At 43.8% G+C, this 25,619-nt stretch overlaps 1 protein-coding gene and 1 pseudogene across 3 annotated transcripts in view; one reads left to right on the top strand and one right to left on the bottom strand.

Annotated features, from left to right (window-relative positions):
- Window positions 1–1,381: 1,381 nt before the first annotated feature.
- LOC122432075 lies at window positions 1,382–1,728 on the bottom strand (annotated as a pseudogene).
- A 6,164-nt stretch (window positions 1,729–7,892) lies between these two features.
- The window catches only part of SPIN1 (spindlin 1), an 87,408-nt gene continuing 69,681 nt past the window's right edge, over window positions 7,893–25,619 (top strand). The window contains exons 1-2 of one of the 3 annotated variants that reach the window (XM_043453096.1): window positions 8,052–8,164; window positions 10,857–11,054. The gene's annotated coding sequence lies outside the window, so the exon portion shown is untranslated. Of the gene's footprint in view, window positions 8,165–10,856; window positions 11,055–25,619 lie in introns of all 3 variants that reach the window. The other 2 variants (XM_043453098.1, XM_043453095.1) reach the window with 2 other exon arrangements.

The following is a 25,619-nucleotide window of genomic DNA, read 5'->3' as shown; positions in this document are numbered from 1 at the left end:
TCTTGCTTGGAAAATCCCATGGACTGAGGATCCTGGTAGTCTACAGTCCATGGGGTCGCAAAGAGTCAGACACGACTGAGCGAATTCACTTTCTTTCACTTTGTCAGCGAAGTAGTGTCTCTGCTTTTTAATGAAGGGAAAACTTACTAAAATAGAATTGGGAAGGCAGAAAGGGGAGCTCTCATACATGTACCCTTTGAAGTCCCACTGGAAGAGAAGTACTTTCCATCTCCTACAGGAGTGACCCTACTTTATTGCCACCAGCAGGAGGAAGAGAGATTTTCTTTTTGCCTGGCCATAGCTCAGACAATGAGAGCCTGTTGCAACTTAGCCAATGAAAAGTTACTATACTTTGAACTCCCAATTTCCTCTAGTGGACTTTTTATTTACAACAGCCCCTCCAAACTTTTCCTTCTCCTCAACAAAAACTTTCCTTTCTTTGCTGGACTTGCATGTGGTTTGTCATAGTTGTATGTCTCAAATTGCACTTGTTTTCTAGTCCCAGATAGATTTGCTTCACTGGTAAAATAACTGGCTGTTTTATTGCCTTGGGCTAACAAAGCCTTTGCAGAAAACAAAAAACAAAAAACAAAAAAACTACACACAAAATAAAAACCCAAATAAAAAATTAGGTAAAATTAAAAAAAAATTGGGTAAAATTTTTGCTACACATATGACAAAAGACTAATATTCTTCAATGTGCAGAGTTCCTACAAATAAGGAGAAAAATAAAACAAAAATCCAGTTAGAAGAATTCACCAAGGATATAGACAATTCACAAGAAATAAATATTAAATGATCTTTTTTTTCATTTTTGAACACCTTTTCCTGAAATTAAATCCATTTACCAGATAATTCGATCATATCAAGTGTAAAATTTCATAGTTTTTTAGTATATTCCCAAAGTTATGATTCTATTATCATAATTAATTTTAGAACATTTTCATTACCCCCAAAAGAAACTCTGCACCCCTTAGTCATCACCCCTCAATCTTCCTATCCCCCAGCTCCAGGCAATAACTAATCTACTTTCTGTCTTTACAGATTTGCCTCTTTGGGACATTTCATATGTAGCACTGCTGCTAATTGCTTTAGTCATGTCCAACTCTTCGTTACCCTATGTACTGTAGCCCACCAGGCTCCTGTCAATGAGAAGCTTGCACATTTCAATTAGAGAGTAGCGTCTGTTCACTGTTACTAGAAAAGGTTTGTACTGCTCACTGCTACCTACAACAATGAAGACCCAGTGCAGAGAGAAAAAAAAAAATTGAGAGAGATAGTTCCTCAAGCTTTATTCTTCTTTTTCAGTATTGTCTTGGCTATTTTGGATCCCTTCAATTTGTAGGCAAATTTTATTTTATTATTTTTTTCCCCCCGGAAGTTTTGGGAAGATTTATTGTGAACAGAGGGGAAGGGCTCAGTCCTTCTTGGCTGCTGCGTTCCTCATGGCGGCCAAGACGTTGCTCAGCTCCTCTCTCTTCCTCTTCGCGCGGATGTGTGTCCCCACCCTTTTCTTGATGAACTTAGGGTCTGCTTGTCCTTGGAGACCTTGAGCAGCTCCATGGCTCGCCGCTGGTAAGGGGCGAAGCCACACACCTCCCAGATCATGTCCCGCACGAACTTGCTGTGTCTGGGGAGACGCCGGCGGCGGCTGCTGTGCCTCGGCTTGTTCTTGGTCACCTTGTGACCCTTGTTGAGGCCCACCGCCATGGGGTAGCGCAGAGCCATGGCTATTCTACAATGGCTGCCGCGGCGGAAGCTGTACGCAAATTTTAGAATCAGCTTGTCAAATTATGCAAAAAAAGTCATCGGGATTTTGATAAGGGTTGCATTGAATCTGTATATCAATTTGGAGAGTACTGTCGTCTGTTGACTCATTGGAAAAGACCCTGATGCTTGGAGGGATTGGGGGCAGGAGGAGAAGGGGACGACAGAGGATGAGATGGCTGGATGGCATCACCGACTGGATGGGCATGAGTTTGAGTAAACTCCGGGAGTTTGTGATGGACAGAGAGGTCTGGCGTGCTGCGATTCATGGGGTCGCAAAGAGGCTGACACGACTGAACTGAACTGAACTGAACTGCCCTCTGTAAATAGTCTTCCAGTTTGTGAACATGAGATACTTGCAAACTTATCTAGTTCTTTAATTTCTTTCATTGTTGTTTGGTAATTTTTGGAGTATAAATTTTGTACTTCTGTTAAATTTATTCTTAACTTATTCTTTTGAAATCTATATAAAAGGGAATTGTTTTCTAAATTCCACTTTTGGTTTGCCCACTGTTATTGTATAGAAATGGGCTTCCCTGGTGGCTCAGAGGTTAAAGCATCTGCCTCCAATACGAGAGACCTGGGTTCGATCCCTGGGTCGGGAAGATCCCCTGGAGAAGGAAATGGCAACCCACTCCAGTATTCTTGCCTGGAGAATCCCATGGATGGAGAAGCCTAGTAGGCTACAATCCATGGGGTCACTAAGAGTTGGACACGACTGAGCGACTTCACTTCATTGTATAGAATTACGATTGACTTTTGCATAGTGATTTTATATCCTACAACCTTGCGGAACTCGTTTATTACTTCCAATAGTTTTTAGTGCATTTCATAGGCTCAAATGACTTTTAAATATATGAAAAGCGAACTAGCTCTCTTAAAATGAGATAAATGCAAACAAAAACTATCATGGGATATGGTTTTGTTCACCTACTGCACTGGTAAAGATCTAAGGTGTTCACATCATTGTATGAATGTGGTACCTACTAACATTCATATTCTTTATTCAGCAATTTCTCTTCTAGGAGTATATCTGTTGTAGCCATGCGTTCTGGGAAACAAACTCACTCAGAAGGACAATGCAGATAGAGGAGTGCAGTTTATTACACCGGCGGGCCCAAGGCAGAGTCTCCTCCTAGCCAAGGACTCCGACCAGCATTTGTGAAAATCTTTTATACCCCATGTGTACATGTCCGAACCCACCACCCCAAATTCTTTGAGATTTACATAAACAAAGGAAGGGTAAATACAATCCCAATAACCCCATCATTCATGTGCCAGGTGCTTAGACAGTTAAACAATTAGCCAACAATCAATAAGCCCAAGGTTACACTCTGATAGGTACAGAAAACATATGGCCTGTCTGGAGGAAGGGGTGATTAGTGTATGTGTTCTCTTAGGCGAGGAGTAACCTGGATATGATCTTCAAGGTTCCCCTGTCTGGAGGGGGTTTTATCCTTCTGTTGTCGTTTCCATAGGCACTAAACACAGAATTCAGAGTCCATTGGAGAGGTGGCCGAGCATGATCAGCATGAACAGGCCTAAGATGGAGTCCAGGCCCTGTGAATTCCTTCTTCATATCCAAGAGCAACTATCTTCCAATTCACGTGCAGTATCCCTAGGGATGCAAAAACAGTATTCAAGTATCATGTGATATGTAGGTATGTCACTGTTTGATTCAATTTATATAAAGTTCAAAACCAGGCAAAACTAATCTGTTGAGAGAAATCAGCATGACTATATCATCATATCATTTAATTAAAACTTTTCAGGATATTTCTTTAAATCATAAGGAGTTCTTCCTTCTCAGCCTTACCAAAATGCCACAATCATCCCCCTCTTCAGTAAAATAACTCCCCTCTATCATGGAGTTGAATGCTTGCTCTTTAAAAGTTATTATATTATCCTTTTCATAAGCACTTTATCCAGTTCAAATTCTGTCCCCCAAAGTTATTACAGTAGCCTCCTACATAGTCTCCTTTATGTCATAACTCCCACTGTAAATTCTCTTCTACATAGCACCTGATTGATTTCAAAAAGTCACCCCCCCAAAAAAAAATGTCACCCCATAAACCTAACTGAACATCTTCAATTGTTTCCCATGGGATGGAGAAACTCCCTCACATGTGCATAGGTCTATATAGCGTTTCTGTTGAACCTTGATATAACTCTATGAGTAGGTAAGAAGAGTTTAAATTCCCCGGTATCTTGTCACTTGAGGCTCTTCCTAAACCCTATGTTAACAAAACCACATGATCCAGTATTCAGACAAGTCATCTATTCATTTCCCTGGCAGTAAAATAGTAGTAGTAAAGCATCAGATAGTAAAGCATCTGCGTACAATGTGGGAGACCCGGGTTCAATCCCTGGGTTGGGAAGATCCCCTGGAGAAGGAAATGGCAACCCACTCCAGTATTCTTGCCTGGAAAATCCCATGGACTGAGGCTCTTGGTAGGCTACAGTCCATGGGGTCGCAGAGTCAGACACAGCTGAGCGACTTCACGTCACTTCTACAGTCCTCTGCAAGGTATAAAGGAAAACAGATATTGTCTCTGGCCTTTGGACTTTATAATGGGGTGGGTGATGACTTAACAATTCTGTGCTGTATGTAATTACAAAAGAGAATCAGTGCTACAAAGAAAAATAAACAAGGATGACAGTTAAAGAGAATAGAGGGCAATCTACTTGTGCAGGTGGTCAGAAGAGGCTTCTCTGAGAAGGTATCATTTAGAAGCATATATTTGGCTGCTGTGTAGAGAATGACCTGGAAAAAGGTGGGAATGAGCCAGGGGAGGAAGCTGTATAGTTGATCAGATGGCTGAACTCTGCTCCTGCTGTTTCTTTCTTGGAGTCATCCATTCAGCACCGTGTGATGTTCCCTTCATGAAGTGTAAACATTCTTGTGTGTGTAGACATAGTGTCCCCTCCAGAGGCAAATGCAGTGCCCTGTGCCTGGTAGGGTCCAGCTGATATATGTTGAGCCAGGGAGTGAGAAAGACTCTTCTGGTTCTCTTTTTCATCCAGCAGTGCTGTGATGGTGATAGTTTCAAACTTTTGGGAGAGAAGCCTGGAAGGGGCATAGTACTCCAACTGATGATTTTCCTGTGGTTTCAGGAGCAAGTTAAGCCAAGAATGAGCATGGAAAGAGAGTACCTTTTGAGAAACAGGATTCTTGAGACGAAAGTGGTCCTCTTTGGTTCTTCAAGTCCCACTTCCAAAGAAAGAGTATTGCAACAATCCGGCTCCCTCCCCACTAATAGGAAGACACTTTAGTGTGGGGTCTACTGAAGCTTCCTGAGAAGCAAGAAGGCCAGACCTCTCCCTTCAGAATGGGCAAGGAAGGGACTCACAGCCTTCTGGTTGAGGTTGTTGGGGCACCCAGTGGACTGCCTCCAAATGTGCCTCAACAGAACATTAATTATATTGTATTAAAGTTACTTACAGGCTTCCCAGGTGGCATGAGTGGTAAAGAACCCACCTGACAATGAAGGAGACATAAGAGACTGCGGTTTTATCTCTGGGTTGGGAAGATCCCTTGGAGGAGGGCACAGCAACCCAGACCAGTATTCTTGGCTGGAGAATCCCATGGACAGAGGAGCCTAGCAGGCTACAGTCCATAGGGTCACAAAGAGTCAGACCTGACTGAAGTGACTTAGCATGCATGCACAGTTACTTAAGAAAGGGTCAATGCAAGAGGGACACTCTGACCTTCCCCTCTGTCTCCTTAAAAATGAAAAAATCTCCCATGTGAAAATCGCTGAAACCATGCAACTCAGATTGGGACTTGAAATCAGTTTTAACTGAGATCACACACATGGTCTCAGGACTTAATGAAACTCAGGTTCTTGATGTCTCATCACAGAAAGAATTTACGTGAGAGACAAAGTGATGGGTAGGAAGTTGATCTATTTAGAGAGAAACATTCCACTGACTTGTCAATTTTTACAGGGGTGGGTAATTTCATAAGCTAATGAGTGGGAGGAGTATTTTAGCTATTTTGGGGAAGGAGTGGGGATTTCCAGGAATTGGACCACCACCCACTTTTTGACCTTTATGGTTCGCCCTTGAACTGTCATGGCACCTGTGGGTGTGTCATTTAGCTTGCTGACGTGTTACAGTGAGCATATACTGAGGCTCAAGGTCTAGTGGAAGTCAACTCATCTGCCATCTTGGACCTATTAGGTTGTGTCCTCGGGCTATGTCATTCCTTCGAAGGTTTTGATACCTTTCTCACGGTGGCTCAGCAGTAAAGAATTTGCCTCTGGAGAAGGAAATGGCAACCCATTCCAGTATTCTTGCTTGGGACATCCCTTGGACAGAGGAGTCTGGGGAGCAACAGTCCATGGAAAATCGAAAAAGAGTCAGGCAGGACTGAGCCACTGAACAACAAATACCTTTCTTGTACCAGAGGGTACAGAGATCCTTATCACCAGAAACAGGGAAATCAGGCTGAAAAGCCTGTATAAACAAACCTTGTTAATTTTAAATTTACTATCCCAAGCCCAAATTCTGTTTAGATTCTTCACTAATTGAGCATCCCAACCCGATCTTGTCAACTCCTCACAAATTTAGTTTTTGTCTAAAAAGTATAAAATCTGCCCGCTTTGGCCACCTCATAGATCCAATTTCTATGAGACCTTTATGTGCATGCATTCAAATTTGTTTTTCTCCTGTTATTCTGTCTGGTGTCAATTTTGTCATTAGAACTCGAGGGAAATTTCTCCCTCTCCACTACTGTCTGGGTCATAAACATTGAACATTATGGAAAGTTAATTTCCCAACGCTTTCTCATTGCTAAGTACAGTGACACATTTTTGTGTATCTGTATCTAAATTGGTCCTCTAGTTGGCCTGTGAACTTGCAATTCTTGCCAAGTGTGTCATCTGAGATGAGCACTTTGTTTCAACAGGCACGTATCAATCTTACTTGGAAGAAAAAGGTGCCAGCAAAATCCCACAGAGCAATGCTAAGCGACAATTGGGCTGCAGGTTACGGTGAACAGAGCGCTTTCCAATAATACGTCTGTCATTTGACCCGCCAACATTCGGGCAGAAGGTTTATTAGGAAGCTTTTCGCATTCTAGGAATCACGTCCGCTCAGTGACTCTCTGGAGGACGCCAGGTGGTCGTGGGGTTGGGGGAGGGGAGGGCACCGGGCAAGTGGGGGAGGGAAGTGTTGGGTGAGAGTTGAGGGGGTATGAGGACGAAGGGAGAGGAGAGCGCCAGTCTTGGGATTGAATCAGGTAGAGCTCCAGGCTGGGGTGCGGGGTAGGGAGTCAGACCCCGGGTACAGCCTGCGGGCATTGCACTCCGAAGGAGTCAAACCTGTTCCGGACTCTTCCTTCCTCTCCCCCTCTTCCTGCAAACAACCAATCTGACACTCAAAGGGCGTCTTGGGTGAAACAGAAGGCAAACAAGTTCGCGAGTGACCGTGAGAATGCCTAGGTCCTGACTTCTGCGGAAAGCCAGAGCCGAGCGAATTGGCCAGTTTGTGGGGAAGGCGGAGTACGGACAAGGAGGGAGTGCGTTGTCAAGCGCTGCAAAACTCGTCCTACCCCCTCCAGGTAGGGCAGGTGAGTGGGCGAGACCCGAATTTCGGCCGCGGTGGCGCAGTGCGGCGGTGGGGCCCGATCGGGAAGCCCTCGGCACTGGGTGCTGCATTTCCTCGGCCACCACAGCTCTGTCAGCGGATAGCTTTGTCACTGTATTCCGTTTCTTCCGAAGGGGCGGCGTGTGCGACGCAGGTCGACTTGCTGCTTAAATTCCAGGACAGGGAGGATCAGTCTGTCGGTAAAAGCCCTCCCACCGCGCGAAAACGAAACTTCTAAGGATGTCAGACTTCCGGTGCGATCGGCGCCGTCCCCGGCCCCCCGGCCTCTGGGCCATTAATGCCGCCTCTCGGCGCGCAGCTGGGACCCGGCCAGGCCCCGCCCCCAGGTGAGAGCCGCGCCCGGCCCCTCCCCGCTGCCAGGCCCCACCCCGGCGCCAGGCCCTGGTCCGCTGTGCTTGGCTGCCAGGTGAGTGGCGCCAGGCCCCGCCCTGCTGCAGCATCAGGCCCCGCCCCACCTCCAGGCCTTCCTTTATTCGGTCCCGCCCCGCCGCCAGGTGAGCATCCTCAAGCCGAGTCCTGCCGCCAGGCCCCGCCCTCTGTCCTCTCGGCCCCGCCCTCCAGCTGGAGCGCCTGCGTAATGCTGCCCGTCGGGCCGGGGCCGGGCGGCGCTGCCGGTGCAGTCGGTGGCCGCAGTGCGCGTGCGCCGTGCGGTCGGGGGCGGGCGGCGGCGGCCGCGGAGCGGAGCGGGGGCGGGGCGGCGCCGTCTGGCTCGGTCGGGCCGGGGCGGGAGCGCGGCGCGGGACGGCAGGGCCCAAGGGCTGCAGACGGCGGCCTAAGAGGCCAGCAGGTGAGGCCTGTGCACCGCCGGGGAGCGGGCGCCGCAGCGGGGCCGCGGGCGGGGCGCGTTGAGGGGCGGTGGCGCCCGGGGAGCAGCGGGCCGCGGCGCATTGTCCGGGCGGCGGGCGGCGCCTGTACAGCGCCCCCTGCCGGCCGGGCTTCGGGCGGGGGCCTCGGGCTCGGGCCGCGCGCCTTTGTTCGCCGCCCCCGCCAACATGGCCGCCGCCCCCGGCCCGGCCGGCCAGCCCCGCGCGCTTTGTTCGGGAGGCCTCGGCACTCGAGCGGGCGGGGGGCGCGGGGTGGCTGGGCCCGGGGAGGGGGGGGCAATGCGGCGGGCGCTGGCGGGGGGGCGGGGCGGATGAGTGTTGCATAACCCGGGTTGGGCGGGGGAGGAAGGAATGAGACCCTCGGGGCCTGAGGGGGCGGTGTAGGAGTCCCCTAGGGCGGGGGTGGGGGCTGGCCCCCCGGGTGGTGGGAGGGGATGTAAGGGGGGAGGGGAACAGGCCCTCGCGGCGTGGGGAGGGGCTGGGGTGGAGGGTGGAAGGAGGTGGGGGTGGGAAGGAGGACTGGTCTCCGTAGCTAGAGGGGCGCTGGAACCGGACCACAGAAAGGGGAGGGGGTTCTCCGAGATCGGGACCCTCCGGAGGCCTGGCGTTGCTCTCCTACCCAGGGCTGCGTACCTACGACGGCGTAATCTCCCGGGTGGCTGCCCGGGGTTCTGCAGCAGTGGGCTTGGCGGAGAAGGTGGTTTTTCGGGTCTCTCGGTAACCCCCCCCTTGTTTCCCCCGCCCCCTTGGCTGCCTGTCCACGCGCCATGGGCAGCTCTGCGCGGGACTGGCTGACGGCGGGCGTTTCTGCACACGCACACTCACACATACACACACACACACTTTTCTTTTTCATCACGAGTGACCTTGAGCGCATTCCGCAAGCATTTGCTGAGATTAATCGCACGGCGCGGAAACTGCGCAGTGCCTACGGTTTGGCTCTGTTCATCTTTCCTGTTGGGGATGCGTTGTCGACTTTATCCGGATTGAATTTTAGTGATGGCCTCAGCCATTAATGCCACGAAATAGGCACCCCAAATCTGTTTACGCAGTTGCTTCACGCTTATCTGCTTTTTATGATTTGTGGGTTGGGATTCCTGGTTTTGGAGAGGGTTTTCCATGCATGTTGAAGTAGCAAATACAGATCTGTACGTCAGAAAGCAACCCTCAATACATTTAAGTGTTAAGGGATTGCGCTGTATAACATGACTTCTGCCAAAGACGACATACCTCCCCAAATGCAAATTCCTATATAACTTCTGTTGGAATTTTCTGGAAGGACCTCTGCGGTCTGAAGGGATTGATGGAGAGTACAGTAATTGCTTTCTACATAGCTTTTGTTAGGAAATGAAAACTAAACCTGTACTTGAGGGTGTATATACCAGGACAGATTGAGTCTGTTAACGTTCTTAGAGGTGAACTTTTAAGAGGCTGTGAAATTTCAGATGAGGGGCAAGTGAGATGAGGAACCTTCTGCCCTTCCCCCAATCCTTGGGTAAGAGGCGAATACCAAAAAATTGTAGCTAGCAATTTACAGAACCTTTATTATCAGACTTGATTTGTTGTTCAGTAGCTAAGTCGTGTCCGACTCTTGTGACCTCATGGACTAACCTACCAGGCCCCTGTGTTCATGGGATTTAACTTGATAGTTACATGTAAAGGTCGTTAAGTGTTTGTCAGAATCGTCGATAGTAGGTGTGTGTTTCTTGTGAGAGAATAGAATTTCTTTGAGTAGCAAAATGGTTACTTCAGAATGCTGTGAAATGAGTTAAGGAAAGAGACCTTCAGTTATCTCTATGATTAACTTAGAATTTTTTTTTTTTAAGATTTTCGATGATCCCCAGAGTTTTGATAGTACTGTTTCTTTATTTACTAGTGCAGAATCCAGTAGTAATATTTACTTTGTTTCGGGTGTATATATGAAGCAGCGTTTAAGGGGGTATCCTTTGTGACACTCATGCTAAGAAATGCTGCAGGAAAATCAAAGGAGTCCTCGGTCACCTTAGTTTGGGAAACTGTGCTGTGTTCTGTTCCTTTTCCCCCAGGGTCACAGTTCACAGTATCCGATTAATGGTGCTGAGAAATAGTACCAGCATTGTTTTCCATATTGACCTTAGATACTTTCTTGTTTTTGGTGTAATATTTAGTAGCACTCATGAAATCTAGGTAACGGTGAAATGTTGGTCATTGGTGTCCTTACAGGTAATGGTACCACTCTCGTAAATCGTGGAGTGGAAGGTTGATGTGACTTTTGCTTGCCTGTGCATCCTGTGGGAAAGAGTACCTCAGATTTGACTCTTACGTGTTGATATGATACAATTATGAGCCATTAATTTGAAGTCTTAACTAGAAGAAATCTAATTATGCAGTGTTCTCTCTTCCCAATGACTTACCTGATTGTATACAGTTAAACTCCATTGGCTGTACTCCTTGTTAGCATTTTTTTTCCTCTGGTATGTTAGAAACATGTAAAAAGGATACTGCTGTTCCGAAAGAATTATGGTGGATTATTGCAGAGATTAAAAATAACAGTGTTGTTGGATATTTCTTTTGAATTAGCAGAATTCTAATTTGTTAAAAATATATATCATAAAAATATTCCTTATAATTATTAGATGCTTAATTATGTTTTCTTTCTTTCCTTTGAACAAAAAGAAATTGGAAATGGGGAATCCATTGTGAAAAAGATGTGAGCTCTGGAGTTGGACGTGGAGATCGAATGGCCTTCAACTCTGAAGAGTCTGGGTTGAAATCCAACCCCACTCCTTACTGGTCCAAAGCCACATACCTGATTCATCACATAGCCCTTCTAAGCGCTATTCCTCAACTGTAAACTGGGATGAAACCTATCATGTAAGGCTATTACAATAGTTAAATAAAATGGATGTGTAGAGTTCCCAGTACAGTTCCTGAAATGCAGCAGCTGGTGCCAATCATTGTTGATTTCCTTCTTCTTCATGCTTTTAAACTTTGCTATAGTTATTAGCATTTTTTTTTTCAGCAATAGGTTGCTTAGTTGTGCTTGTGTTCTATTAAATTTTTAATTAAATTTTTATTGGGTGCTTATTTTTTGGCTTTTAAATTGCCATAAGTCAGCTATGGGCATGGCACATGAAGATACGCCCTTAGAGACCTTACAGGTTGGTAGGGAAGATACCCAGGCATATGGTGAGACATCTGGGGAGAGAAGGTGATGTTCGAGCAGGGTTAAGACTATAGGTTAGAGGAAAGCAGTTTAGATGAAGGAACAACAGGAGCGGAGTCATGATGAGTGTTAGACCATTCTGGATTTGAATTACAATCAAAGGTTTTGCTGTGTTATCTGTTACTCCCATGTGAGTGATTCCTAGGGCTTCTGGGTATCATAAGTTCCCTGTGGTTATTGATCTATAGCTGCTGACACCACTTAAGTTTGACATGATCAGTCTGTCTAGGAATGAATTTGGGGCCAGATTTTAAATAATTGAACATATGACATTAAGGTGGTTGCTGTTTTATCCGAAGGGTGGTGGTGGTAGTTGGGGGGGGTGGGGCGGTGCGGGGAGCCATTCATTGAAAGGCATTAAACCTCTGAAAGATGGGTTGAAGGAATCTACCAGTGTTCCAGCTCAAGTTTACAAGAGTCTAGCCTGTTGAATACGGAGAAGGCAATGGCAACCCACTCCAGTACTCTTGCCTGGAAAATCCCATGGGTGGAGGAGCCTGGTAGGCTGCAGTCCATGGGGTCCTGAAGAGTTGGACACGACTGAGCGACTTCACTTTCACTTTTCACTTTCATGCATTGGAGAAGGAAATGGCAACCCATTCCAGTGTTCTTGCCTGGAGAATCCCAGGGATGGCGGAGCCTGGTGGGCTGTCGTCTATGGGGTCGCACAGAGTCAGACACGACTGAAGTGACTTAGCAGCAGCAGCAGCCTGTTGAATAAGGATAAAGTAATTTGAAGCAAAGGCAATTTGTCTGGAGACATTAAAATGTTAAATGTGTTGACTTTTTGGGGGGTGGGGTGGGTGATAGAGAAAGGATCAATTCATCATGGATATTGTTTTATCCAAATGTTGAGAGAGTAAATAAAGAGACTAATGAAGTATTTAAATACCACTTGAAATGTTTTTAGATTGTAGTAATAAAAGGCAGGACAACTTTCAAACTTAGATTATATTTGTTTGCTTATATCTGTTGTTCAGCTTGCTTACAGTTACATCCTTATAACTTAGGTTTAATAGTTGGACTTGTCTGCAAATGATCTACATATTTATTTATAGATGGTCTATATAGTTATAGGCATGTATGTCTATATGACCTACTTAACCATATATTAACTAATCATATCTAAATTAATATTCCTAGCATGAGTTTTAGGTCTTGACACAAGGGTAAGAATGTTATTTTCCCTGTGTACAGGGTTGATTTGTTACTGTGTATTCCCTCTTGCTTTCTCTTGTTTAGGATCACTGTGGACCTGTGGAATTTTATGTATTTGCAGTGTGTCTTAATCAAGTAGTCATCATTTTTTTCCCTCAACTTGTCCTAGTTTGGTCATGGCTTGGTCATTTCAAACTAGTTTTCTTCCCTTGGATGTGGCCCTGTTAACCTTTGAATTGTTTCTTGCTCATGTTACAAGATGTCTGAGACTCACTTTGTGCTTTTTCTTCCCAATATCTATCAACCAGTTCTTTTAGCTCTTTTTATCAGGCAGTGGAGTTTAGATACCAAAATCTGGTGCTGTGTGTCCTTATTGCCGCTGAGATGCCCTTGCTGTCATTGGACAGACTTGGGAAATACTAGTTTTGATTTTGTGCTGCTAGTTCCAGTTCACATTTAACTTCATAGGGTTTTTACTTTGAATTTATCTTCTTTAATGTTAAAAATTTGCATTCTTATCAACTTTAATTACTTTCCTTTATCCTAGAATATAAACATGGTAGTTCAAAAACATTTTAACATTAGAATGATTGTAGGTTTCTATTCCCTTTGTTTTAAAAATGTTTACATTCTGAATTATAGAATTATTTGAAATAACATTTTGTCTGATTTTTATAATCAATTTGATTATTAGTTTGGCTTATTTGAATGAAATCCCTAACATTTAAGGATTGCTTCAATGATTTTCTAAACGTATTTTGTTTCAGTGTGTGAAACATTTATATAGTTCCAGAGTCAAAGCTGCATTGTAAAGGTGTGTTCATATTCTCCTTTCTTTTCCTATCTCTCAACTGTTTTCCTCCTGCTCCACTTTTATTTCTGGTTTATTTTTCTACTTATTTTTGCAACATAAGGAAACATTTTTTTACCTGCTTTTCTTAAAAAGAAGTTTGTGTCTGCTTTTGTTTCCAAAAAGCTTGTATCCACAGTTGTTTCTTCCTTTTTACTTAATATATTCTGGAGATTACTTCATATACACTTCTGTATTCTTGGTATTTACTCTTTTGTGCTGGTAGTTCATTTCCTAAGTAGATATATAGTGTTTATATTCTGCTACTGTTAAAAAATTATTGCAATGAATAACCTTGTTCGATACATTGTTTTGTATTTGATCAGATACAGTTTCAAGATAGTGAGATTGTTGGGTAAGAGGTAAATATGTCTGTATTATAATTTGTTAGTGTCAGAAATTACCTGTTTTTTTTTTTAGAAATTACCTTTTTTTTTTTTAAAGGCAAATCTAAGTGTATCACCGTTTACATAAAACTCTGAGTGGCTTCCCCTTTAAGGACAGAGCTCCATAGCAGGCCTTAGGGTGTGCATGATTTTTATCCTCTGGGGCCTTGTGCTCACCTGCGCTGTCTCTCCCTTTGCTGCAGACATGCAGGTGCTTCTCCTATCTCCAGTGCCCATCATCATCTCCGCCACTAGAAAGCATGGCACTTGTTCTTTCCCACTTCCTGGAATGCTTTTCTGTCCAAATTTCAGTTCTTAGTCTGCCTTTCTTGTCTCAAGCATCACTTTTTGATGAAAGCTGTTTTGATGAAAGTGTTTGTAAAGTTTCTAATAAAGGTAGAGTAGAGAATCTCCATATAGCCATCACTCAGCTTACAGTAACCATCAATTTTCTGAAGGTTTTGAAGTTTTTTCTTGATTTTCTTCAAGTCAAGTCCTTATATTAGAGACATTGCTGTCCTTCCAAGTGCTTATCAAAATTACAGGGTTACTTTTATTCACATGATTTAAGGAGTTTTTGTTTTCTCAAAAAGGCACTTCATGAGAGCAGAGATTCTTAATTGTTTTTGTCCATAAATACTTTTCTGGTCCTTAGCTCAGTTCTTGGATTCTGAGGGCTCACATCCCCTGGGCCCTAGCTAGCATGATCCAAAGGCAGATTGAGGCTGTGTGGTTAAATGTGTGGTTTTCTGTCCAGGGGTCTGTCAGACAGTCGTATTCAGAGATCTCAGTTAACACAGTGTGGAGCTGGCAATGCAGCTTGTTGACAAGGCTGCCTGTGTGCCTCATGCTAGAGTTGTAGTCAGTAGGACGGGAATTTGAGAAAGAAAGGTGGAAGTGCCTTGGGGGAGAAAACAGACTGGAAGCCACAGCGAGACAGGTGGAGAGCTGTGTCAGTGGTGTTGCCTCTGACCTTGGTTGAGTGGGCATCCAGAAAGAGCTGGGCCTTTGTCTTGGAGCTGACCACACACACTTGGCCCAGGAGACAGAGACTCAGGGAGCCTGGGGGAAGGTAGAGTAGCTGTTGCAGCCTCGCACCAGTGAGGCAGATGGGGAGTTAGCGACCGCAGGTGTCCCACCAGATGTGCCCTCCGCCTGCCGCACGGTAGTCTCTCTGTGGCCCACCCAGTCCTGAAACAAATACAAGGGAAATCCTGGGAGTGCAGTTTAGCCTAGCCAAGTTAAAACGTTACACAGCAAAATGATGAGCTCAAGGTTTTAAATTTCCAGCGAGGGTTCCACATAAGGGACCTGAAAGTTTCTGTGCCTGCCCTAAAACTGCAAATTGAATTCCCTGTTAGTAGGTGAGAACTTTGGTTAGGAGTGGCATCCTGAAAATTGGATTAGAGACATATGGTCAGTTTCTGATTTAGCTGGAGATCTTGAACACCTAAATTCTGTTGGGCTACCTTTGCCAGTAGAAACAGCCTTTCCATCCTCTGTCTGAACTTAATCTTTGTTTGCCTGAAAAACCTGCATTTGGCTTCCCCTAGGATCCTCCCAGAAGGCCCCAAAGGATGAGGTGCAGAGTGTGATTCATGAAGAGGTAGACTACCCTCCAAAAGAGTTTGCCTGGGGAGTAATTGTGGGAATGGATGTTAAGGGTGTGAGATGATGATGGAGGGAATATAAACTTGGGTTAGGCCAAGTTTATTGATGTGGACAGGACACTGAACTGGGATCTGTAAATGCTGTGGTGACAGTTGCATCCTGGGCTGGAAGGTCTGTTAAATGGTTTTTTTTAATTTAGAATTAATCATTGAGTTATAATTGGTAATTTTTGGTTACTCTGGTATTTCTATATAATCTTAAGAAGTTTTTCTTTAAATGGACTCAGTTCAATTCTGTCGCTCAGTTGTGTCTGACTCTTTGCGACTTCATGGACTGCAGCATGCCAGGTCTCCTTGTCCATCACTAACTCCCGGAGTTTACTCAAAACTCATGTCCATTGAGTTGGTGATGCCATCCAGCCATCTCACCCTCTGTCGTCCCCTTCTCCTCTCGCCTTCAAGCTTTCCCAGCATCAGGGTCTTTTCAAATGAGTCAGTTCTTCACATCAGGTGGCCAAAGTATCGGAGTTTCAGCTTCAACATCAGTCCTTCCAGTGAGCACCCAGGACTGATCTCCTTTAGGATGGACTGGTTGAATCTCCTTGCAGTCCAAGGGATTCTCAAGAGTCTTCTCCAACACCACAGTTTAAAAGCATCAATTCTTCGGCACTTAGCTTTCTTTATAGTCCAACTCTCACATCCATACATGACTACTGGAAAAAACCATAGCTTTGACTAGATGGACCTTTGTTGGCAAAGTAATGTCTCTGCTTTTTAATATGCTATCTAGGTTGGTCATAACTTTTCTTCCAAGGAGTAAGTGTCTTTTAATTTCATGGCTGCAATCACCATCTGCAGTGATTTTGGAGCCCAGAAAAATAAACTCTGACACTGTTTCTCTATCCGTTGGCCATGAAGTGATGGGCCTGGATGCCATGATCTTTGTTTTCTCAATGTTGAGCTTTAAGCCAACTTTTTCACTCTCTTCTTTCACTTTCATCAAGAGGCTCTTTAGTTCTTCTTCACTTTCTGCCATAAGGGTGGTGTCATCTGCATATCTGAGGTTATTGTTACTTCTTTCCGGCAATCTTGATTCCAGCTTGTGCTTCCTCCAGCCCAGCGTTTCTCATGATGTACTCTGCATAGAAGTTAAATAAGCAGGGTGACAATATACAGCCTTGATGTACTCCTTTTCCTATGTGGAACCAGTCTGTTGTTCCATGTCCAGTTCTAACTGTTGCTTCCTGACCTGCATATAGGTTTCTCAAGAGGCACATCAGGTGGTCTGGTATTCCCATCTCTTCCAGAATTTTCCACAGTTCATTGTGATCCACACAGTCAAAGGCTTTGGCATAGTCAATAAAGCAGAAATAGACGTTTTTCTGGAACTCTCTTGCTTTTTTGATGATCCAGCAGATGTTGGCAATTTGATCTCTGGTTCCTCTGCCTTTTCTAAAACCAGCTTGAACATCTGGAAGTTCAAAGTTCATGTATTGCTGAAGCCTGGCTTGGAGAATTTTGAGCATTACTTTACTCGTGTGTGAGATGAGTGCAATTGTGTGGTAGTTTGAGCATTCCTTGGGATTGCCTTTGTTAAGGATTGGAATGAAAACTGACCTTTTCCAGTCCTGTGACCACTGCTGAGTTTTCCAAATTTGCTGGCATGTTGAGTGCAGCACTTTCACTACATCATTTTTCAGGATTTGAAATAGGTCAACTGGAATTCCATCACCTACACTAGCTTTGTTTGTAGTGATGCTTTCTAAGGCCCACTTGACTTCACATTCCAGGATGTCTGGCTCTAGGTGAGTGATCACACACACCATCCTGATTATCTGGGTCGTGAAGATCTTTTTTGTATAGTTCTTCTGTGTATTCTTGCCACCTCTTAATATCTTCTGCCTCTGTCCGGTCCATACCATTTCTGTCCTTTATTGAGTCCATCTTTGCGTGAAATGTTCCCTTGGTATCTCTAATTTTCTTGAAGAGATCTCTAGTCTTTCCCATTCTATTGTTTTCCTCTATTTCTTTGCACTGATCAGTGAGGAAGGCTTTCTTGTATCTCCTTGCTATTCTTTGGAACTCTGCATTCAAATGGATGTATCTTTCCTTTTCTCCTTTGGTTTTTACTTCTCTTCTTTTCACAGCTACTTGTAAGCCCTCCTGAGACAACCATTTTGCTTTTTTGCATTTCTGTTTCTTGGGGATGGTCTTGATCCCTGCCTCCTGTACAATGTCACAAATCTCGGTCCATAGTTCATCAGGCACTCTATCAGATCTAATATCTTGAATCTGTTAAATGGACTCAGTAAAAGATAAAACCAATCTTATGTGCTTTCTCTTCATAATTACTCTTCACCACAAGTTTTAGTCCATAAAATAGTGTTCACCTAAAATGCATAGCCTTTAAATAAATAATTTACATAACTGTGGGACGATAATTTGGTAGAATCTTTTTGGAAAGTGGCTTCACTGAAGAAATATGAATTGCCTATACTCTGTGTTTATTTTATTTTTTAATTGGAGTATAGTTGCTTTACAATTGTGTTTCTGCTATACAAAAGCACGCATCAGCTGTAAGTATGCATGTATCCCCTCTCTCTCGAGCCTCCCTCCCATCCCCTGCGTCCCACGCCTAGGTCCTCCCAGGGCACCAAGCTTCCTGTGCTCTCCGCCAGCCTCTCAGTAGCTAGCTGTTTCACAGGGGGCAGTGTGTACATGCCAGCGCTGCTCTCTCAGTTCGCCCCCCGGCCCGAAGGCCATCCTCCACATCTGCATCCTTGTTCCTGTTGTGCAGTTTGGTTCCTCAGTACCGTTTTTCTAGATTCCATATATTCCATGTATACACGGTATTTGTTTTTCTCTTTCTGACTTCCCTCTACTGTATGACAGATTCTAGGTTCATCCATGTCATTACAAATGACCTAATTTTGTTCCTTTTTATGGCTGCTGAGCAATATTCCATTGTATATATGCACCACATCTTTGTCCATTCATCTGTCAGCGGACATCTCAATTGCTCCCATATCCTGGCTGTTGTAAATATCGCTGCTCTGAACACTGGGGTACGTGTGTCCTTCTGAATTACGGTTTTCTCGGGGTATGCCCAGTAGGGGGCTTGCTGAGTCACATATGGTAGTTTTGAGAGTAGCATTGATGTCTTTGCTCAAATGAATGCTAAGGTGAAGGTAAGAAGAGGGAGAGAGGGAGGGAGAAAAAGAGGAAGAAGTTATTTTTTCCTTTGACTCTCATCACCCTCAGCATCACCTTTGGGCTTCCCAGGTGGCTCTGTGATAAAAGAATCTGCCTACTAATGTGGGAGACTCAGGAAAAACTGGTTCGATCCCTGGGTCAGGAAGATCCTCTGGAGGAGGAAATGGCAACCCCTTCTCTGATATTCTTGCCTGGAAAATTTCATGGACAGAGGAGCCTGGTGGACTGCATGCAGTCCATGGGGTCGCAAGGAGGCGGACGTGACTGAGCACACACGGATGGTACTTTTATTCTTAGTTATTTAAGGAACCTCCACACTGTTCTCCGTAGTGGTTGTATCTGATTGATAGTAAGTAGCCAATTCCCCTTTTGGTTTAAGGACAGTTGACTCCTCAGAGTCTTGCTTTTCTTTTTCTTTTTCAGTGAAATATACGGAAAGTACAGAAGTCATTACAAATCTGTGGTTTGTGACACTACCCGGGCAACTGCTACTCATTTTTGTCATTCATTTCATTCACAAGGTCGCGTATAGTTGTACTTTGTTTATGCATGTAATGATTTACTCATGTATTATCCATGGCTGTTCATTCTCCTGCTGATAAATATTAGGTTGTTCCCACTTTGAGACTGTTCAGTTCCCTCCAAGGACAAGACAAGGATTAGGTTTTGCAGTATTGGGAGAAATACTGGGGAGAGAGTGAACAGCCCCTTGCAGGTCTGATGCATGTGGAGGAGGAAGAAATTGAAGAGAATGTCTGGTAACTTAGGACTTAAGTGCTGTTCTAAGAAAGTTTTGGAAGGCCAGTGACATGTCCTCTAGCCAAAGTTGGGACCAGAGGATTCCCTTGTCCTGCTGAAATGGGCCTTCTTTAGCATCCTGCCTATGGCCAGTCATTGGCTAGAACAACCTGTGGGAAGTACTGGTCTGGGGGAAGGGCCATGATGGATTTAGACCTGAGCAGCTCCCCATATGAGGTGATCCAGGAGGCTTATTTCACGAGTGTCACGGGGCTTGTGTAACATTCAGGTTCATGTTTCTTGGTTGCTTTTCTGTTGGGTAGACTGAGGAGTAGAATTGTTGGGTCTTTCATGCCTATGTTCAGTATTAGATAATGCCACATCCAGTGTGGGTATACCTATCAGTTTCTTTTCTGGTGAGTGCATTCTTGTGACTCCACATCTTCACCAGTATTAAGTTTAAATCATTTCCGAGAGTGTGTGGCAGTGTTTTTGCTTTTAGTTTCTGCCTCCACAGTTAAGTAGTCATGTGATTTGTCTTGGCCAGTGAAGTGTGAGCTGAAGAGAAACTTGTCACACGGGCTTTAAGAGCAGTGGTGAGATTTGCCATATTCCCTTCCTCTTGCCAGTGCTCATGTTTACAGGTGGAGCGTCTTGCGGTTCAGGTCTTCATGTGTCTAGAGCAAATGGAGAGCTGAGGGCGGGGTGGGGAGGGCAAGAGTGGAGAAAAGAGGGGGAAGGCAGGAAGTGGGAATATCTTTGGTCTTAAGCAACTAAGATTTTGAGAGTTGTTTGTAATCATAGCATACTCATTAACCTAGTCTGCCAGATAAACTTTTTTTTCTTATTTCCAAATACACCTTTATTTTTAAGGGCAGCTTTATGTTCACAGCAATACTGAGTAGAAAGTACAGAGTTCCCTGTGCCCCCTGATCCCACACAAGCTCAGCCTCTTCTATTAGCAACATCCTGTACCAGATTGTACATTTGTTAGAGTGGATGAACCAATGTTGACATCATTGTCATCCAAGGTCACATAGGGTTCACTCTTCTTTTTAAAAAAATATTTGTTTATATGGCTGTACGAGGTTTTAGTTGTGGCATGCAGGATCTTCCATTTTCAGTGATGCGTGCGTGATCTTTAGTTGTGTCATGGTAACTCTTAGTTGTGGCCTGTGGGATCTATTACTAGTTCCCTGACTAGGAACCAAACCTGGGCCGCGTGTGTTGGGAATATGGAGTTACTGGCCCACCAGGGTTCACTCTTTTATATAGTCTGTGAGCCTTTACGTTTGTAATGTGTATCCACCATTATAGTTACATACAGAATAGTTTCTTTGCTCTAAGAATCTTCTGTATTCTATGTTCTTTTCTCTGGTTTCTGTTTTGATTCCTTTGTGGTCAGAATACTATATAATTAAAAGCTTATGACATTTTTTGGAGCTTGCTTTATGGCCTAACAGACAATCTGATCAGGTTCTTTTTTTTTTTTCCATATGATTGGGCTAAGTGGCTTTATTAGAGAAAGCCAAGATTACAGAGGACTTGAGAGTCGGCATTGGGGCCCTTCTTGCCCAACGTGGGCACAGCACTGACAAAGTGCTGGTTCCGCTGCATAGGCTTCTTGGCCCAGTCTGTCTTCTTTTTCTCTTGTTCGGCCACCTTGGGAGTCTGACCCTTCCTTTCCCAGCAGGGGCCAGGAAACCATGGACCAAGCGTGAGGCTGGCTGCTTCCAGAGTGCTCAGAACCTCTAACCCACACTGGCCCAGGGTAGCCTCATCCTCTCGGGGTGTGCCTGCCAGGAGCAGGACTTGATCCTTTGGAGCAGTGCTCTCCAGCGAGACTACAGGAGCCTTGATCTCGGCGACTGTCTCCTGGCTGCTCACCTGGAGTGTGTAGCTCCTGCACGCTGACAAAGAGCTGCTTGTTGGTGACTAGATCGTGGACACTGCTGCTGCCACAAATACAGAGTAGAGAAAGAGGAAGGAGGAGTGAGGGCAAGCACGCCCTCTCTGCCTGCTGTGTGCCACGTCACTGCTCTGATCAGTGTTTGTAAATGACCTTTGTGTGCTTGGAAAGAATGTGCTTGTACATTTGTTGGATGAAGTGTTTTATATTTGTTAGTTCAGCTTTGCTAATTGTGTTAAATTCTTCTTGTCCTTTTTTCCCTTCGGTTTGCTGGTTGTATTGGTTACCAAGAGAAATGTATTGGTATGCTTATTTTGCATTTGTCTGTTTCTCCTTAATGATAATTTTTGCTTTATCTATTTTGTGGTTATGTTACTAGGTGCAGACAGGTTTAGCATTGTATATTTTCCTCACCATTGAGTCTTAAAATAATGTGTCCTTTAAGGCAAAAGTAATATTAGAGGTAAAGTTCGATTAGCTTAATATTTAATGTAACTGCGTTATCTTTTCTCTGATTAGTAGGTATAGTGTGTGCCTTTTAATTTTTTTAACTTGTTTTTGCAGTCTTTCTGCATACTTTCTATGGATTTTTTCTGTTGTCAGCATTACATAGCTGGGATTTAAAAAATCTCGTCTGACAGTATTTCATGTAACTGGAGTGTGTGGTCTATTGATATTTAACAAAATGACTGACATAGTTGGGTTTAAATATGTTCTTGTGTTTTCTGCTTTTTGTATCTGTTTTATGTGTCTTTTCCTCATTTCTTTGGTTGTCTTTTTTTTTTTTTTTTTAACTCTCTGCTAACCTCAAGGTTACTTAAAACATGCATCTTTGACTTGTCAAAATCTAACATTTGGTTATTTTCCCCTCTTTGTGGGTGCCTAAACTCCTCTTATTTTCACTTAATGTAGCTCAGTTGGTGCTATTTTAACTCTGTATATTTTATCTTATACATTATTATTATTTTTAAAGCATGCTTACTTGACCATGTCAGATCTCGGTTGCTGCACGTGGAGTCTGCTGCAGCAGGTGGGCTCTTGGTATCTGCGTGTGGACTTTCCTCCCGTTGTGGCGTGCAGCCTCACTAGTTTCAGTGAGTGGTCTTTCTTGTCCCATGGCACGTGGGATCTTAGTTCAGTGACCAGGGATCAACACATGTCCCCTGCGTTGGAGGGCAAAGTCCTAACTGCTGGACCTCCAGGGAGTCCCCTGCTGCTGCTGCTAAGTCACGTCAGTCGTGTCCAACTCTGTGTGACCCCATAGATGGCAGCCCACCAGGCTCCGGTCCCTGGGATTCTCCAGGCAAGAACACTGGAGTGGGCTGCCATTTCCGTCTCCACTGCATGAAAGTGAAAAGTGAAAGTGAAGTTGCTCAGTCCTGTCCGACTCTTCGCGACCCCATGGACTGCAGCCTACCAGGCTCCTCCGTCCATGGGATTTTCCAGGCAAGAGTACTGGAGTGGGGTGCCACTGCCTTCTCTGAGGGAGTCCCCTCGTACTAGCCATTTAACTTCACCCTTTTCATTGCTCTTTATTCCTTGCTGTAGTTCCAGTCAGTCCAGTTCCAGTTTCATTTTCCTTCTGCCTGAAGAACACTCTGTTTCTCCCCTGTTGTGTGACTCCTAATAGTGAATTCTGAGAGTTAGTGTTAGTCTAAAAATATCTGAAATTGATTTTTCCTTTTGAAGGATATTTTTTATGTGTAGAGTTTTAACTTGTCGGTTTTCTTCTAAGGTGTTGAAAGAAGTTACTGAATTACATTTCCAGCTTTCATTTTTTTTCTTGAGTAAACTGTCAGTTTCGTATTTGCTCTCATGGATAGAATCTTTTTTATTTCATGCTTTTTATCTATTTGGTCTTTCGTTTTGAACAGTTTTTATGATTTTTTAATTTATATTTTGTGTGTTTATATTTTGTATTTTTTATATTTATATTTTGTATTTTATATATTTTTTAATTTATATTTTGTGTTTACAGGTCTTAATCTACGGTAATGCTTTTTATTATTTTGCTAAGTTTGCAGTCACTGTCTTTTTTTTTTTTTTAGTCATTGTCTTTTAATGTATTTCTGTTGCCCTGTCTCCCAACCCTCCACGCCATTAAAACACTTGTGAGAATTTCCTGGTGTTTTACCCTTTGCATGCTTCATTCTTGGTATTTCTTCTGATCTCCCTTTGTTCACTAATCTTTAACAAGACTAGCTTACTGATAATCTGTCCATTGAGTTTATCGTGTTTTTTCACTTCTGGAAAATCTGGTTCTGTGGTAGTTTTCTACCAGAGTTTTATATCTTATTTTTAATAACTTTGAATGTGATAGTTGCAGATGTTTTTTCATTTAGTTATTTATTCCTGTAGCCTTCTTCCCATAACCCCAACTTTAAAGGATAATTTTGTAACTGCAATAGCCAGCAGCCCGGTGGGTCTTGCTCTTTTTGGTTGTTGTTATTTGATGTTTCTGCTGGTTTTTATTTTGTCTCTTTGTGGGCTAACTTACATGGTTGCACATGTAGTAGATTATATTTTTTAAACTGTTTGAGATAATTTGGGCTCTGGGATGGTATTCCTGGAGAGGATCTATGCTTGCTCTGACAGACATATGAGGGATCAGGTGGCTTAGGAGCATCTCAGCTAAGTGTTAAGGTAGAAATGAGTTGCAGCTGGGTCTCTTAACGGTCCCTCAGACCCCGAGAGCAATCAGGATTCCATCTGACCAGGAGATGGATTTACTAGCCCCTCCTTCTTTAGGTGGTCCCTGGATTCTGGCCTTTGGCCCCTCACCTTGCACAGTTGTTAGCCTTTAGCTGCCCCAAACACTTGGCCATTACCCTCAGGGATAAAAGTGGTTGCAAATTTGGGGTTTAACCTTTCAAGGCCCTACCTCTGGAAGCGTCATCTTCGAATTCTTTGAGACCTGCAAGCATGTGATTCGGGTATGTGTCTGTGTGTGTTCAAGTTTTGGTCGGTGGACATTTTCAGTCATATACAGTTCCTCATTATCTGCGGGGGATTGGTTCTAGTATCCCCTGAAGAAAGCCATGGATGCTCAAGTCTCTTCCATAAAATGACATAGTTTTTCCATGTAACCAATGCACATCCTCCCATATACTTTGTCATTTCTAAATTATTTACAGTACCTAATGCAACATAAGTACTGCATAACTGGTTGCAAATGCACCATAAATGCTGTGTAAGTGGTTACCAGTGCTATGGGGGAACTTTCTGGAATTTTTTTCCCCTTGAATATTTTTGATCTAAGGTAGGTTGAATCTCTGGATGTGGAACTTACAGATACAGAGGGTGAACGGTATAACAGTCAAGAAAATAGTGTAAAAGAACCCCCTTTGTCTGTGTGACACCACTCCAGTGATACCTTCTTAAGTTGGATAACTTCTTGGCTTCTGGTATGCACAAGATGTTCCAGGCTTTTCATGTATTTCCTCCTCCTTACCTGGAATTAACCATTCCTATAAGAAACCCTGGTTCCCAATAGTTTTTGTTAAGGTTGTTCTTTCAGATTTTATCTTATTCTAGCTTTCAGGTGAGTGGTCTAAATTACTAGTCCATCACCAGTGATGGTAGTCCATCATTACCAGGATTGTCTGTTCTTTATAGTGATTGCTGTGTGTATCCTTCTAAAGACACACCAAAGATTTGGAGTTGTTTTCTTGCCAGTGGTTTTAGGCAGGAATGGTTTTGTCATGGGTCTTTTGGCAGCCTGGCGAAACCTATGGATATCTTCTCAGAATGTTTCTGAATACAGTAAGTTAAATACAAGGGAGCAAAGGAGAAATAAGTTATATTTAAATAGTTAACTAAAATATGAAAACTTTAGTAATACTGCTTTTTTGTTAATATATTATGTGGCAGATAAGACCTACAGATAAACAATGTTTATATTTTAAGGTACTGCAATGGTAGTTCTTTTTTTTTTTAATTTTTAATTTTTTATTGGTTGGAGGCTAATTACTTCACAACATTTCAGTGGGTTTTGTCATACATTGATATGAATCAGCCATAGATTTACATGTATTCCCCATCCCGATCCCCCCTCCCACCTCCCTCTCCACCCGATTCCTCTGGGTCTTCCCAGTGCACCAGGCCCGAGCACTTGTCCCATGCATCCCACCTGGGCTGGTGATCTGTTTCACCATAGATAGTATACATGCTGTTCTTTTGAAATATCCCACCCTCACATTCTCCCACAGAGTTCAAAAGTCTGTTCTGTATTTCTGTGTCTCTTTTTCTGCTTTGCATATAGGGTTATCGTTACCATCTTTCTAAATTCCATATATATGTGTTAGTATGCTGTAATGTTCTTTATCTTTCTGGCTTACTTCACTCTGTAT

The sequence above is a fragment of the Cervus canadensis genome, chromosome 30 (assembly GCF_019320065.1).
Source record: "Cervus canadensis isolate Bull #8, Minnesota chromosome 30, ASM1932006v1, whole genome shotgun sequence".
Classification (NCBI taxonomy): Eukaryota; Metazoa; Chordata; class Mammalia; order Artiodactyla; family Cervidae; genus Cervus; species Cervus canadensis.
This window is presented reverse-complemented; position numbering and strand designations above follow the sequence as displayed.